Raw genomic sequence first — 6,384 nt, forward strand, 5'->3', positions numbered from 1 at the left:
ATCATTGTTTATGTGGGTGTCATTTTGTGTGTATTGCTGGGTGTTTTCTGTCCAATCTGCCCAACAGTGGAGAAAATTGCGAAATGTTCAAATTATCGTGTGAATGTGAGTTCTTCCAGCTACACAAGCCTGATGTCGTAGTGCAGCGTATAAACATTACCTGAGCACCGTTCAAAGACTTTATAAAAAGACAAGCACTCATATTACTTGTGTATGGAAGCTTGTTTCTGCCACAGAATAAAACACTTAAAAGATAATTGCAACTTTTTATCTCGCAATTCGGACTTTTTTTTCCCTCACAATTGACAGTTTACATCTCTTAATTCTGACAATTGCGACTTTTTATCAATCAGTTCTGACTATATTTTGCAATTCTGACTTTATAACACACAATTGCGACTTTAAATCAATCATGTCTGACTTTATAACTCGCAATTCTGAATTTATAACAACCAATTCTGGCTTTCTAACTCAATTCTGATAATATCACACAATTCTGACTTTATAACTCGCAATTCTGACTATAACTCGCAATTCTGACTTTATAACTTGTAATTCTGACTTTATATCTCGTAACTCTGACTTTATATCAATCAATTCTGACTTTATATCTAGCAATTCTGACTATTACTCGCAATTCTGATTTTATATCTCGCAATTCTGACTTTATATCAATCCTGACTTTATAACAATCAATTCTGATTTTATATCTCGCAATTCTGACTTTATATCAATCCTGACTTTATAACTCACAATTCTGACTTTATAACTCGTAATTCTGACTTTATATCTCACAATTCTGACTTTATATCTCGTAATTCTGACTTTATAACAATCAATTCTGACTTTATATCTCACAATTCTGACTTTATATCTCGCAATTCTGACTTTATAACAATCAATTCTGACTTTATATCTCACAATTCTGACTTTATATCTCGCAATTCTGACTTTATTTCAATCGATTCTGACTTTATATCTCACAATTCTGACTATATCTCGCAATTCTGACTTTTTAACAATCAATTCTGACTTTATTTCAATCAATTCTGACTATATTTCAATTAATTCTGACTTTATATCAAGCAATTGTGACTTTCTAATAATCAATTCTGACTTTATATCTCACAATTCTGACTTTATATCTCACAATTCTGACTTTATTTCAATCAATTCTGACTTTATAACAATCAATTCTGACTTTATATCTCACAATTCTGACTTTATATCTCGCAATTCTGACTTTATTTCAATCGATTCTGACTTTATATCTCGCAATTCTGACTTTTTAACAATCAATTCTGACTTTATTTCAATCAATTCTGACTATATTTCAATTAATTCTGACTTTATATCAAGCAATTGTGACTTTCTAATAATCAATTCTGACTTTATATCTCACAATTCTGACTTTATTTCAATCAATTCTGACTTTATATCTCACAATTCTGACTTTATATCAATCAATTCTGACTTTATATCAAGCAATTCTGACTTTATAACTCGCAATTGTGACTTTGTATCTTGCAATAGCAACTTTATATCATGCATTTCTGAGAAAAAGGTCACAATTACTTTTTTTTATTTCACTTTTTATTAAGTGGTGGAAACAAGCTTCCATACTTATGAATGGGAGAAAGTATGACGCGTAGTAAGTCCCTCCTTATAAATAAAAGAGCCAATCGTTGATTGATAAAGTCATCGTGTCACTGCAGCTGTCATTGGAAGCTCCTGTTGCTATATTTTCCCGGGTTGTTTTTGTAGTCCGCGGGTTGAAGCGGCCAAGCCCCGCCACCTTCGGTTCTGAGACCTGGCAACTCTGGATGTGTTCAGTTTGAGATTTCAGGATTCCCCCATTCAGATAGGATTTGATCTTGGATACCCGAAATAGCTGCCTGGAGGCGTTGCAAATATGGCTGCCGAGTGAACAGACTTTCCTTGAAAGAGACTTTGGCGTCATTATAGCAGGATTTCTAGTAAACTGTCTTTTATCATGATCTGTTTTCTCTTTTAGATAAACTGCTGTCAGTAGATTAACCATTTATCTAATTTACTATCAAAGCAGGTTAAACATGTTGATATCAAGATATACAGCTGGTTTAATGACACATTTGAAGGGAACTCTAGTGCCTCCTACTGACCACCACTTGAAGTCTATCTGTGCGCGTACAGTTTATCATTTTTGCCATTGGTGGATCGGTGAATTTCTACTGCCCCTAGTGATTAGCAATATCTGGATGAGTGTTTTCCACCAAAGTTCTGTGAAAATCTGCGTTATGTTTTCAGTCCAATTAGAGAGCCAGTAAATGTAGTGTAGTGTTTGATCCTCTACTCATCCAGCATCTCACACTGGAATGCCACTGTGCGGTCATTACACCAGAACCATGACAACAGTTAACTGTGTCGCCATGGACACCGGGTGCTCAAGATGTCATAGCAGCATTGTTCAGAGTTCCGAAAACTCTCTGACCGAGATTTCCTGTAATGCATCCAGTCAGAAGTGGGCTGATCTCCAACCAGAGAGAACACATGAGTCCAGCGCTCATCCGATCCGTGCGAATGTCTCAAATGCTCGTCGTCTTAAGACTTTCACCCACTCAGCTGTCTCAAGCACGGCTGGAATGAAAGCACAGATAACTCAGACACGGCTCTGGGTGTGTGTGACGGGTTATTATTAACAACACAAAAAAACACTGCTCTTTCCTTTTGCTATTTCTCTCTCTGCTGGAAGCCAGTAAAATCATTACGAATAATTGTTTGTGTTTTAACTGTTGGCACTGTTCGCATATGTTCTGTATTAAAGGGTTAGTTCACCCAAAAATGAAAATATTTTTGATGACATCCGAGGGGTATATGATTCGTCCATAGACAGCAATATAATCAACACTTTCAAGGTCCAGAAAGGTACTAAAGACATCGTTAAAACAATCATGTGACTGCAGTGGTTCAACCTTAATGTTATGAAGCGACGAGAATACTTTTTGTGCGCAAAACAAAACAAAAATAACTATTTTAAAGTGGTTTTGGTCTATACAGCTAATTTTGCCCTTCATGACAACTCTGAGGGGGGTGAATTTTTGTCTAACTCATCCATTTAAAATATATCAAGCCTTAAAGTTCTGCATAATTAAGGGCGTGGTCACTTGAGTGACAGGTGGATTGCCGTCAGATTTACTACAATGACAATGGCTGGAGAATATGCCTCTCAAGACACCACAAACTCTGACAGCACTGCTTGGATATTATAACTAAAACTGCTGCACTATTTTGAAAAATTATACTTTGGACGCCGGCTCATTTGTTTGCGAGAGTCTTTACAACATAAACGCTGCTCAAGTTGCATAATTTCTTGAAGAACGATGACGGAAAGCAGGTCGTTCAGAAGAAATGTGATGCAAACAATGGACAATATATCAATAATTCATGAATTTTTGTGAACAAAAAGTGCTATTGGATGTTTTTCAATGGACGCTCATGGACATTTTACCCAAGTGCGACGGATTACATCTCGTGATCTCTATTTCATTACAAAGATATGAAGTCCCGTTTTGATTTTGCGTGTTGTCATTTGCACACCCGACACAAATTACAATATTACTGTTTCTGGAGCATCTATATCGTAAAAAAGACACCACAGACTGACAGTAAACCCTTAGAACTTTCAAATGATATAACTTATTTTTATTAATATTTTAGATAGTATCTAAGATAGATAGATTGCTCCTTAGCCTGAGCTAACATGATCACGTCAAGCTATAGGCGGGTGTGGTTTCCAGGCGCCTCAGCTCCAACCACGTCCCGCCTCTTTGCCTATTTTCAGTTATCCAGGAGTGACGCGCTGCCAAGATGGCGACGGCCCACTTTAGCCTTCAAAAATGCTCTTCAGGGTGACGTCACAGGCACTATGTCTTTTTTTGTTTTACAGTCTATGTAATTTCCTATAGCGGCCAATGTTTTGGAAGTCTCATACATTCACAGGTATAGCAACTCATAATGCAAAAATTATTACATTATGAGCTCAAGATTTTTTTTACGTTTTGAGAAAATTATTACATTATGAACATTTTATTACAATAATATGCTTTCCTGGAAGAATTTGTTGTTTTATGTATGTTTTTGTATATTGATTGCTTCTTAAGAAATGTTTTATATTATTGTAAGTAATGTATTGAAATTATATTGTAATTATATATATATATATATTTTAAATACTGCTAATATAGCCATTGCTGCTAATATGAATAAGTATTACATTATGTGCAGTTATTACATTATGAGTTGCTACAACAGGAAACAGCTGTGAAATTGAGCTAGATATCCGTGTGTTTGTATTTTGGTCAGAGTGAAGCACACGCGCCCTGCACACGCTATCCTGATCCTCCAGACACCCAACACCTCGGACACACATCCCAGAGCCGGACACCCAACACTCCCTCCGGCACACGCGCTTCATTTAGGGCGAATCTCTGCTGTCAGGGTCAGTGAGAGCTCAGGTCATCATCAACATATGTGTGACCGGAGGTCAGCTGGAGAAGAGCTGAGCGAAGAGAAACTAAAGACGGCTACATGCAAAATAATTCTACTCATAGAATATAGCGCGCCCTGGTGGGTGGTATAGGTAATACATGGAAGCCCAGTTCTGCCACATAATGGAAAAGACATGATTTTGTAAATCATAATTATGAAATAAAATGATGATTTTTTTTTTTTTTAATCACTTTTTGGAGTGTTTTATGTAACTTCAAATGATTTCCTGTAAAATGACACCTAGATTTTGTAATTAGACCACTGTATATATATGTACGGGAAGCTTTTCAATTTGGGTACGCCAAATCCAGGCGGAAATCGCAAAAATGGTTCCAGTGCTTAGGAGGTTAATGATCAGGCAAGTTTAATATATGATGGTGGTCTGATGGTGAGCCTGAAGTGGTGGTCCGATGTCTGGAAATCTGATCTTACTCTCTGGGCTTTTGCTTACAATTTGGTGCCCCCCACTTTGAAAATGTCTCCTGTCATTTTCATATATCATGATCTATGGAGTGATAAAAAGAATCCCTTCTTTAAAAACCTTTGACTTTAATATGTCAACAAGAATTTTGAATCTGGCTTTATTCAATGTTCTTTTCTGGAAATGTATGCAAATTAGTATGCATTTACATTTGTATATTTAAACAATTTAATTTCAGAAAACTTGTAATATATATATATATATATATATATATATAAATCTTTGCAGTTCTTAATGTAGGCCTGATCAACTAGGAAAGTATGGCTATAGAGTACCTCAGGGATGATGTGTTTTTGTAGGCCAACAGCGCACGGGTTCCCTCAATCGAAAGCCTATGCATTTTTCCCATAGATTTTTGGAAAATTGCAAAAAATAAGCTCTGTGTTTAACAAAGGGTTATGACACACACATTTTGTCTATCAAGATAATCTTTACAAGTTAACACAACATTTATATACTTCGAAGCCTAAATAAAGTGGTCAGATATAAAAAGCTAACAGTAGGCTATAAACGGACTACAGCACACCATGGTCGCGGATCAACGTCACCACCACCAAGCTTCCTCAAACTTTATTTAAAAAACAACTTTATTTAAAAACATGCTCGCTGATTATGATCTGCGCTGTGTATGAATACTTAACCACTTTTTCATGAGAAATGCTGTCCAAATGTCCTGTTTGTCATGATGACGTCTAAAGTCCCCGCCAAAGGAAGTAGTCCCTTTTAGCAATTTGTTGCTAAAACTGCCGTTTTTAAGACACAATAAAGGTTTAAAAAATCACAAGCGGGTTATAACTGGTGTGTTTTATGTCATAGATCAAAACGTGAAAATATTTAGAGGCTTTGTTAACCACAGACTTTATTTCAGACGATTTAGCAAAAACCCATTCAAAAAACCCATTGACTTCGGGGCGATGGAACCGGAAGTCCTAAAATGCTAACTCTCTTCCGGGTTTTGCCTACAAAAACACGTCATCCCTGAGGTACTTTTTTTTACCCCATTCACCTAGGGTGTCTTGCCTTAAAAGTCAAAATTCTGACTTTAAAATTCATAATTTTGACATAAAAAGTCGAATTTGTATGTCATAATTATGACTTTTTATCAACACTACATTTCTTCAGATTACAGTTGGCCTGAAACGATAGTTTAAAAAAATAGAAAATTGTACCAAATAATGAAAGATAAATGGGTCGACAGCCAATCAGAATCAAATTGACTTTAAAGCGCGCGCTGCATTTGCGCGCTTTTTCTCCGCACATGCGCATGTAGTTTTCGTTTGCCTCAGAAAAGACGTGCAGTCACATCACGTTGTTAGAAATGAAAAAAGAAAAAAAATCCTCGTTGTCTAAACGTATCAAAGGGAGAGGAGCCACTC

The sequence above is a fragment of the Ctenopharyngodon idella genome, chromosome 1 (assembly GCF_019924925.1).
Source record: "Ctenopharyngodon idella isolate HZGC_01 chromosome 1, HZGC01, whole genome shotgun sequence".
Taxonomy (NCBI): Eukaryota; Metazoa; Chordata; class Actinopteri; order Cypriniformes; family Xenocyprididae; genus Ctenopharyngodon; species Ctenopharyngodon idella.